The sequence below is a fragment of the Amphiura filiformis genome, chromosome 10, assembly GCF_039555335.1.
Source record: "Amphiura filiformis chromosome 10, Afil_fr2py, whole genome shotgun sequence".
Taxonomy (NCBI): domain Eukaryota; kingdom Metazoa; phylum Echinodermata; class Ophiuroidea; order Amphilepidida; family Amphiuridae; genus Amphiura; species Amphiura filiformis.
Window position 1 is genome coordinate 1,621,484 of NC_092637.1, and position 10,445 is coordinate 1,631,928.

Sequence of the window (10,445 nt, forward strand, 5' to 3'; positions counted from 1 at the left end):
GCGGTACCTAAATATGTTGTGGTGTGCAGTATTGTTTAAATGATGTTATTTTAATAAAATTGAATTGAAATGAAAAAGGACCAAAATCTGTGCAAATAACGCCCTCCTAGACAAATTACAAGATGACAGCATTGACCAAAGTTTGATCCTTTTTGAAACATCTGAAGATAAGAACTGTCACCCTACTCACTCTGGGTTATATAGGCAGGGGCATAGCCAGCTTTCTTGGTCAGGGGGTAAAATAAAAACTTTGGGGGAAAAGACCCAGTATTATTGGTCGGATATATACTTATAGCGGTTTTTGCTAGAGAGACTGTACATGTTGAAGTCGTCAAACTTCCAAAAAAGGACATGACTTGGGCAAATTTGGTATTTTACACTATATTGGCCCATGATCGGGGTGAACTTTGATGAAAAATTGTCTCCTTGCCCCTTTTTATTTACATTTTTTGTCAGAGGGACAATTTTCTCTTTCATTTTTAATTGGGGGGCACTCAGCCCCCACCTGCTCCACCGCTGACTATGCTACTGTATAATAGGCAAAAGATAACTAATTACTGGGATTTCAGTACATGTGATGACATGATCTGGTCCATGGGGCCAAAGGAGGAATTGTTGAAAATTAAGTTGCTGTAATTATTACATTAAACATACAATAGGCTATCATTTACTGAAAACACCAAAGGTCTAGCATACTTAGTTCTGGAGTTCTGAAGCTTTGTGATGTGTATTTTGTTATTGTTTTTGACTCCATATTTTAGCCTTTATCTCAGTTTCAAATTTACCGCCTTTGGCCCCCATGGACCAGATCGTGTTACATACATGTATGGTAACATCAAGTTAAACATGTTTTATGTTATGATGTGGTATGTCATGCTATTTAAACTGACTCTATATTAGACAAAATAATATGACCCATTACATTAAAAACAACCACTTGTCATTAGAAATGAAAATTGAGTATTAAATTTTGGGTTGAAGAGCAATTTTTAGCTTTAACTTACTTCAGATACAGAAGAATAGTTTTATGTAGTATGAAAGGATCAAATTTCTTATAACTTTCTTTATTTTTTCTGATATTCTTTCATTGTTATTTGCAAAACGAAGCCAGCCGACAAGTGGTCGGTTTTGATGTGATAGGTAACATGACTGTATTCTTTATTTGAATGTGTGAAAAACAAAAAATTATATTCATACCCTTGCGGAGTCTTCTCAGGAGTTATGTGACCATCCACCACAGGGGCCAAAATGTCCGCAAACTTGATCCAATAATGCATTCCACTGAATGTTTCAATCAACAGTGGAAAACAAAGAATTGCTCAGAAGAATTGCTCTATTGATTGACTTTTTAATACCTTCCTAGCAAAAAATAACGGACACGCAATATATCATTATCAAGCTTATTTTGAGGAGAATTAGCTTGCCAATATTTCAAACAGTTATATGCCAACTTTACAGCTTATTTGTGGTGGATGGTCACATAAGTGTTAGTATTTTCCTCAAAGTACTGGGATTCCAGGGGCGGATCTAGAACATGTTATGTGCTTGCACCAAATTATAATCTGTACATTGCTTTTTACTTCATCAAAATTGACAGAATTTTGACAAAGTTATACCAATTTATGTTCAAAATTATGCATGTTTGTACCTCTGGAAAAATGTTTGATGGCATGTGCTTACATTAGGGGGTGGGTGTGGGTCTAGGGGTGTGTGGGTGCTTGTGGTTTGGTTTTTGTGGTCCACATGCATGAGGTGGGTTTGTGGGAACATACTGGGTGTGGGCCTATAATGCTTCTATACACCACCAATGCCCACCGGCACACCCAGAACACACCCCCACAATACACCCCCACTTGCTGTATCAATAACCTTCTTCTTCCGGTATACATGTAATTACCTTTTTATTACATAAATTAACATAACTTTATTAAATATGCTTCTATTTTGATGCAGTAAAAAGCACAATGCAGCTTACCTTTGGGTGCAGCCAATTAAGTGCTTCTTTGTACTTTCACACATCTTTCTACGCCAGGAAGGTATATGTAAGGGAAGTGGGCAATCACTTATTGCACACTGTATAGTATATTATCTCTTCCCCCCCTTGACCATACTTGATCCGCCCCTGGATATATAAGGCTGAATTCCCACTTGTTTGATTTGCTATTTATATGTGGTGGTACTGTATTTGACTGTACATTTATGAATTGATTAACTCAGGTTTTAAGAAATTTATAACAGTCGTTGCATCGATAAACAGGTGCTCATGGTAGAAGTTGTAGTTTGTTAAATCTTCATAATTTCTTACGCCAAACTGACAAGTGTCAGATCCCAACAATTTTCCTCACCTTTTCTCCAAGATGTGACATCACCAAATAGAAATATGTTTGAGTGCCGTTAATCATTGTTAATACTGCCCGTTTGAATTCATAGGGAGAAGAAATAAAGGATGTCGCCCTCTGAAATTATAATTCAAAAAAGATGGCTCATAGTTATCTGGGGTGATTTGTCAGTATGTCTGAATCGGGATAATAATGTGAAGTGTTGTTTTTTTGTACATATATATATATTTTATAAACCCAATAATTAAACTAAATAAGTGTGTGTTACAAGAAAGATATCAAGGTGTCTTAACTAAGTGTGTGTTGGAATAAGCATCCCAGCAAACACAAAATGTTTTTCAGCAAATGTATGCCAAAAATATTTTGTGATAATATTTTTTTAAATGTTGTTTGAGTGTATTTTCATATAAAACAATTTAAAGGAGCTGTTGCACAACCTTACCCGACATTTAAAAGTATTTACCAAAACCATATCACGTTTATAGCGTTTTAAATTTTTGTGTTTCCTGGGATGTATGCGGGGATCTCGATGATATTATAACGTCATTTGGTAGCAAATACCTCATTTGTACTTGTGGCACTGACACTCAGTAAGCCACTGACCCGGTCCTATTTTAAGCATAGTCGCGCTAAAAGTAGGGATGACCAATGAGCCATCAACTTGATTAGAACACTCCCATAGACATGCAGGGAGCTCAACTGTGCACTGCTTGCACAGACATTTCTAAATTAATCTCATTCTTTTATTTTTCAATATTTTTCTGTAAAAATTGGGGAAGTTAATACCAATTATATTTTGTAACTATCTTGCAAATTACAGCAACATAACTTATTTCATTTTCCTGTAAGTGCGAGTCAAAATTGGTCCATCGCCACAGTGCGCTTTATTGCCAGTGGCTGAGTTCAGCACTGCTCAAGAATGGCACAAAATATTCATGTCATTAATTTCAGGTGAAAAACGTGGCCTACTGAGTTGTAATTTGGCAGAGTTGCCAGTAATACCTCTATCATTAAAAAATTGAACAAGTAGATCTCGAGTTACAAATGAAATCACCAGCTTCCCTTTGGAATTTCCATACTCCTTTCGAATCATGCTAAGAAGACACCTTTCTGAACATAAATGTGAAGTTTCGTGCCCATTCGATGTATTTTTCACCTGATTTCAACCCTAAACCTTTTCTTATATTTAGGCCTGTACCATATACAACTTGCTGCTGGCTATACCTTGTTTAGAACTTTCAAAAGAAGTACCTGAATGTGCAACCATAACTGTTTCAAAATAGCCCGCGAAAGTCATGCAGGTAACTCCGAGGTCATGTATTGAATTGTTTTGAATGAGGAATACTACGGGAACCAGCACCTTTTGTTAGAAGTCACACATGAGCATGATGAGTGAAGTGGATAACCTCTCTTGTTGTGAATGAGTCAATGACCTTCAATGACACTTAAGATTTAATTTGCATACACCTACTAATTGGTCATATTAAACCCAATAACATTGAAATTTTTGGTTGTGAAAAAAAAAGTTTACCTGGACTTAGTGCAATTTTGATTTTGTGCCATATCGGCCATCTTGGATGATTTTTGGCAAAATGTTCTCTAAATGCATGATTTCAATGCCTCGGTTTGAAAAAATAATTCATGCCATTGACTAGTAAAGTGCCATTTCATAAGAAACCCGTTTTATACTTTCACAATATGCTTGTTTCATGTTTGCATATATGTTAAAATAAAGAAATATATAATGGTAAATATATGCTTATGCCAATTTTGCTCCCAATTGATATTTTTGGACCATGTCATTTTATTTCGTTCCAATGACAGGTCAGAATGGGAAACTTTGAAAATTCATAATTCGAAAAGTTTTTGACCGATTTTGACCATTTAACCACCAAAATACTTCTAAACAATATATTGTAGCAATAGGGGCAACATGAAATTTTGTTTTGATGGTTATCCCTACTAAAAGTCAATTGATACATGTTGAACTCAGCACAATTCAGAGATACACCTTTTTGCTATGAAATTCATTTTCTTGGTCAAATGTAAAGCAATAAAGCAGTAATGTCAGTTAAAAACATAGTGCTTGGAGATTTTGCTTTAAACATGTTCAGGGGCCAATGACACGTAGAGGTTTTTCATGCCCAACAACGATTTGCTCCTCTAAACTAAACATTGATATCAAGGGTTGAGACCCAGAGAGCCTTAACTCACAATCACCTACTCCCACAAAATGAGTCGCCAGGATTCCATTAATCATGAAAAAATAGAAAACAAAAGAAATTCTGGAGGAAATATTGATTTTTGAAGACCAAGCTACAGTGTATTGTAACATATGTTTGGCATAGAGATAAAGTGTATCAAATAAGGTTTATCCCACCTAAAATAAGGGATCTCAAATCTGGATATCTCAAAGTTAATGGCCACCTTCATGCTCATTGTGTGTGAGAGCTGGTCATAGTGAGTTACGGCTTTTTGGTTCTGGATCCTCGATATAATATTTTTATAACCTTATTATGTCACAGTAATGATTATAAACGTGTAAAGAAATTAATAAAAGGTTTGCTATTGTCGTCTCAATTAACATGGCAAGTGTTACGTTTTGATTAATTTTAATGTCGGGGGATGCATATTAAAATAAGCCCACGGTATAATAGATCAGATATTTATAGTTTTGGGGCAACATCTGCGGGCATCAAAGTTGATCATATTGCATGCTCAAAATGGGGAGCATAATTTTTATTTAACATGCAGTAGGGAGTGATATCCTACAGTGGTACAAAGATAATGCAGTGGCAAAGGTAGCAGAATATAGATGAGTTGACTTTTGACGTCAATGCCGGGCAGTATGCGCACGCATCATCACAATTTCCATTGTTTTGTTTTTTTTGCCTGGCAGTATGCGCGCATTATATTTTGTTCATGGCTTTTGTCTTTAAAACTCCTGCCACATCACAATAAGGCTATTCACTCAAGCATATCGATATACCAGTCCCATGCCTTTGTTGATAATCATTGAGGTAAACTCATCTATATTGCGTAAGCCTAGTATTATAATAGGTAACGTTTTGATTGATTACAATAAATAAATGAATGGGAATTCATACTATTAAATCCATTTTTGGTAACATACATACCATGTTACAGTTTCATGTTGCTTCGCAGCATTTCATCAGGCTGGCAACCTCATTCTTTCCGGAAGTTGCTACCGTAGGCGGCGCTAGAATCTAGTCGAAAATGTAAGAAATAGTTTCCTTTATCTCTCTGTTCATGGTGTTCTTGTTTCTAGCGCCACCTACGGCGGTAACTTCAGGAAAGAAGTTCTGAGAAGCAGCAAGGTTGCCAGTCTGATGAAGTGCCGCCTAGCAGCATGAAACTATCAAGGCATGTGACCAAAAACCGATAGTGTTAATTCCCATCAAACAGTTATTGACAAGATGAACCTATAAATACAACATACAACAAATTGACGAGTGAAATGTATTTCCAACTTGTCAACAGAGAACAAGTAGACCTCGCCTATCTGATAATGTATTTTGTTTTTATAGTGGCCCTGGAGAAAAACACAATAGTTTTAAACATCACCACATCTTCGGGGATTCTGAAGAAAATATGCAACCAGGACACCGACTCGGACAGCAAACACAAAAATGTTCTTTATAAATGTGCCAAGTGCATTTTGGTCTCATGAGTTTGAAACGTTTGTATGAAACACACTACAACTACATTTTTAAAATGCAATGTTGCAAAAATATTTTGTCAGCTCTGAAATTGCATTTTGTTAGAATGTATTGCAGCAAGTTTTTTAATATTATTGAAACGTTTTGTACCTTAACCATACCCTTTATATAATCCAACATTTTAAAGATTGTGTGGTGCTGATAAGGTCTCTAGTGAGAAAACTACAACAATACCATGGAAATCCAATATCTAGATTAAGGGGGAAACGGATTCCACAAAGCTTTAGCTCTGTAGAATATACAAAGCATAGATAGCGGGAAAAACTTTCCGGTCTCCAGTGGTCTCCGGTCCCAAATCCTCTAGGGGGAATACATATACACTGGTAGAATGGTTGAGTAAATTTTTATAGCTGTGATAGCTGATATTTCTCAACCACACCAAGTATTTATTAGTTATGTTTAGGTGTTGCGTTAAAATACCCAAACAAGTACATTTCCGACGATACAGTTCTTTCAGGGACACCCTGTATTATATTTATAAAGTAATATCTACCCTTTCTCCCACCCATTCTGCATAACTCGTATTCTTCCAACACGTCTTTACTATTGACTGATTTATCTTCCAGTGGCGTAGATTTCTTTTTGACATTGGAGGGGATGAAGTTGGAAAAAAATCTTGAAGTATAGTCAATCCAGCACCCTTTGGCGACAGAATTAGTTTATGATATAAATGGTCGCGAAGCGCGCGAACATTTTGCTATTTTGAAGCTAAACTGATGAAATATGGTGTAAAAGTAGATTAAATGCGCGCGAAGCGCGCGAAAATTTGCACTTTGGGGGCTAAAATGGGCAAATATGAGGTTAATTTGGTCAGAAACCCATTATCAGGCGTCAACATTGGGGGGGATGATTGTATGGACCATCCCCCTGGCAAAATATTATCCCCCCCCCCCGGGATCTACGCCTATGTTATCTTCATTGGTGGATTGTACATTTGCATTAACACAAGTAAGATTGATGAGGTATTTGAACGTCATGGTAATCCGTTACACTTTTTCAATCATTCACAATTCCGAGCTCAGCTAGCCATATGCTTCAACATAAAAAAAGTCCCAAGTTTTGAGCTATTTGTCAAAACATTAAGAGCTATCTCAAGAACCACTGAACCAATATGTATTTGTTTGAATGCTTTTTTCATGCTGATTCCAAATATGGCCATGAAAATATAAAATTCTGGAAATGTTAAATTATTACGTCTGAAACCCTTTCTTAATCACAAACTGCTCTGACAAGTAAAATAAAAGTCATGACGACATCGGAGTACATACATGATGTACCAAATGATTTGTCTTCATCTGTTCTATGTCTGTTTCTTGTGTGTTTGAATGCCCGTCTCCAAACCCACAATTGAATTATTTAACCTGAAAACACCAGATATTAAATTTAAGTTTTTATATGGATCGTGCGTTTGGAAAATGCATGCTTTTGAAAACCACCAAGAGAGAGAGAGAGAGAGAGAGAGAGAAAGGATAAAACAATCATTAATGTTTTTATATCAGGGAAACGAGAACAACATGTGAAGTAAAAACGATACTTTATAAAGTCATTGTTCGCAGCATAATCCTTAGCAATTCTATCTCAGACGGCTTGATAAATATCATGTCTGCAAAACTACAATGTGATAAACCGGGTTATTACCCATATGTGGTGTTAACCTACTTTGTGTCTTTTTCTGTCCTCATTTTACAAGTAAAAAAGCAGTACCTATATTATAATTACTAAATAGATAGCTCCTTGTTACTCTCGCGACGTGCTCTTTTGTTTTTGAATTAGTTTGTACCGAATACAAAGTGCGGTATCTACTAGTAAACAACTTGTCAGATACTGAATTCTATGCGGAAGGCATATCTCGGATGAGTCTGCCGCCAAAATAATAGCCGGATAATCAGGTACTGGTCTTTATATAGGCATACTTGGGACTCTGGGAGGGCTGACCAGACATTTTGTAATCCAGTAATCGAACCTCAAAGGAGCATTCGAACAAGACAAATAGGAACATGGAAAGTTTACTCGATTTTTTTAGCAATAAGTAGTTTAGACTTAGCTATTTCATAGCAGCTAAAGCACTCAACATTTTACACAAAACGATTTATTATTGTATTATGTGCCAAAACCCCTTTGGGTGAAGAAAATATAAACCCTGTTATACGGTTGGACGAACCTTTCTGGAGGCTAAAATTTTGTCTTTTTTGGCTAAAATAATGAACTACGGGACAGCTTTTTAATCCCTATTCATGTTACGTGAATCACGCTATTGTGGACCATCCTTCTGATACTTGAGTGTTTGGACAAGCGGAACGGTCTTTTGTCTACCTCTCTGTTTGTAAACCAACCAGGAGGTCGAAATCGTCCTCCTCGCCGAATACGAAAGTCAGCGTGATAGTACGGCATCTTGTCCTCATACTTGTTGGATACTGGCCGCCGTGATATAGTACGTTTTGGGCATTTTTTGCCCATTTTTGTCAATAATGTTTCCGCTTGAAGGTCGCCTCCCCACGGCCTCCTAACAAAAAATCTTGACAATGCCATTTGGGAGGGGAAAACTGGAGTGCCCTGGAGTGGGAGTGGGGTAATATAAGAAGGGTTAAAGTTTGAGAGAGCGTGGATAGATAAAGGGGAGAGGGAAGGGATAATATGGAGAAGGAATATGGGACAGGAGGGGAAGGGGAGATTGAAAAGGAGGGGAAAGAAAGAAAACAATTGTGTTTCATTACGCTTTAGTGTTGTCAAATGGAAACATGAAATTGACAAAGTTGCCGTGGAAGTTAAAGTCAATTTTCAGTGCGCAGATATTGTTCCTATGTACCCAGATGATGTATTTTTCTAAGTCCCTAGTACACAAACTTTGTTGTTCCCAAAACAAAATATTGTTCAAATGATCTTAAAGGAGTATTTCGTGATCCTAGCATCCTCTTTTTATGACATTTTTCAGTACATATCCACGAAAAAAGCCTGTTCCCAAAATTTCAATTGATTCCGATTTTGCGTTTGCGAATTATGCATGATTATGTGTATTACACTGCTCCATAGACAATGCGTTGTAATTTCGTTCTGGTGCATCAGAACGAAATTCAAATTTCACGATATCTTTGCAAAACGAATTAATCTGCAAGAAATATTTTGTACATAAACATTATGTAGCCAGAGGTTTCCAGTGATATAAAAATCTCAACTTTTTTGAGAAAAGTGGGGGATGAGGCTGTGGATCACGAAATGCCCTTTAAATAATGCTAGTCAGTAGGGCCGGATTTACCTTTTTGGGGGCCCTGGGCCAGGCCAAAATTTTGAGGCCCCCAAACGCACCGTGAGGAAGGCATGTGCACTAAAGTGGCCAAGTTTTTAGATTCTACTAGGACATTTGCGCGCGAAACGCGCGAAAAAATTCAATTTTAGACTATTTTAGTCCAAATTGAAGATGAATATTGCTATATAACAAGCCAGTGCGCGCAAAGCGCGCAAAATTGTGCAATTCTTGAACCCTATTTTGGCCCAAAACATGGTGTTTTTCGGCTAAAATAGACGATGCACACTGCACGGGGAAATTTTGGGGGCCCCAAAAATTTGGCCCCATCTGGCCCTATGGTAAATCCGGCCCTGCTAGTTAGCAACATGTGAGGATGTTTCATTAATTATGTATACATCAAAACATGTCAAGTTCAGTGGGTTTCTATGTTCAATCTGCGTGTTTCTACTGGGGAACGGTTGGCGGGTAATGTGGTTTAGTTTAGAGTGTTACCGGTTAATGTGCCCAGTGGAAACAGATCGGTTCAGAGTGATGCGGTGTGGACACCCGGCAACCGTGATCCACCTCATGAGGTAGACGATGTGGTGTGACACCCGTTATTTCTGCCAGTGGAAACACAACGGTTAACGGTTGCTGGGTGTTGAACATCTTTTGTGTTGATTTCATGTATCACATCGTGACCTTAAAAGCAGCTTGGGGTCAGGAAAATACTTTCAGTCCTTCCGGTACACACCGCAACCCTTATTTTAAGCGCCTGTAGAAACGTGGTGGTTGTTGCCTGAATCGGATTGTGGGTTACCGGGTAATACCGAATAAAAATACAGAGTGCTCAGTGTAAACACGCAGATTGACATATTTTGATGCGAAATCTAGGTTATGAAACATCCTACATAATATTGCTTACTGTACTAGCACTGTTTAAGATCATTTATCTAAACGAAGATTTTAATACGATTTTCATCAAGATCGGAGCAAGTTTAAAATGTTGACGCTTTAGAAGTCAACACTTGACCTATGACCTTTTTGGTAATAACTCAAGAACGGTACATCAGATTTTCATGTCAGAAATTTACATGACTCAACCGAAAACGAAAATGCACTTCCTTCAACATTTCAATATTT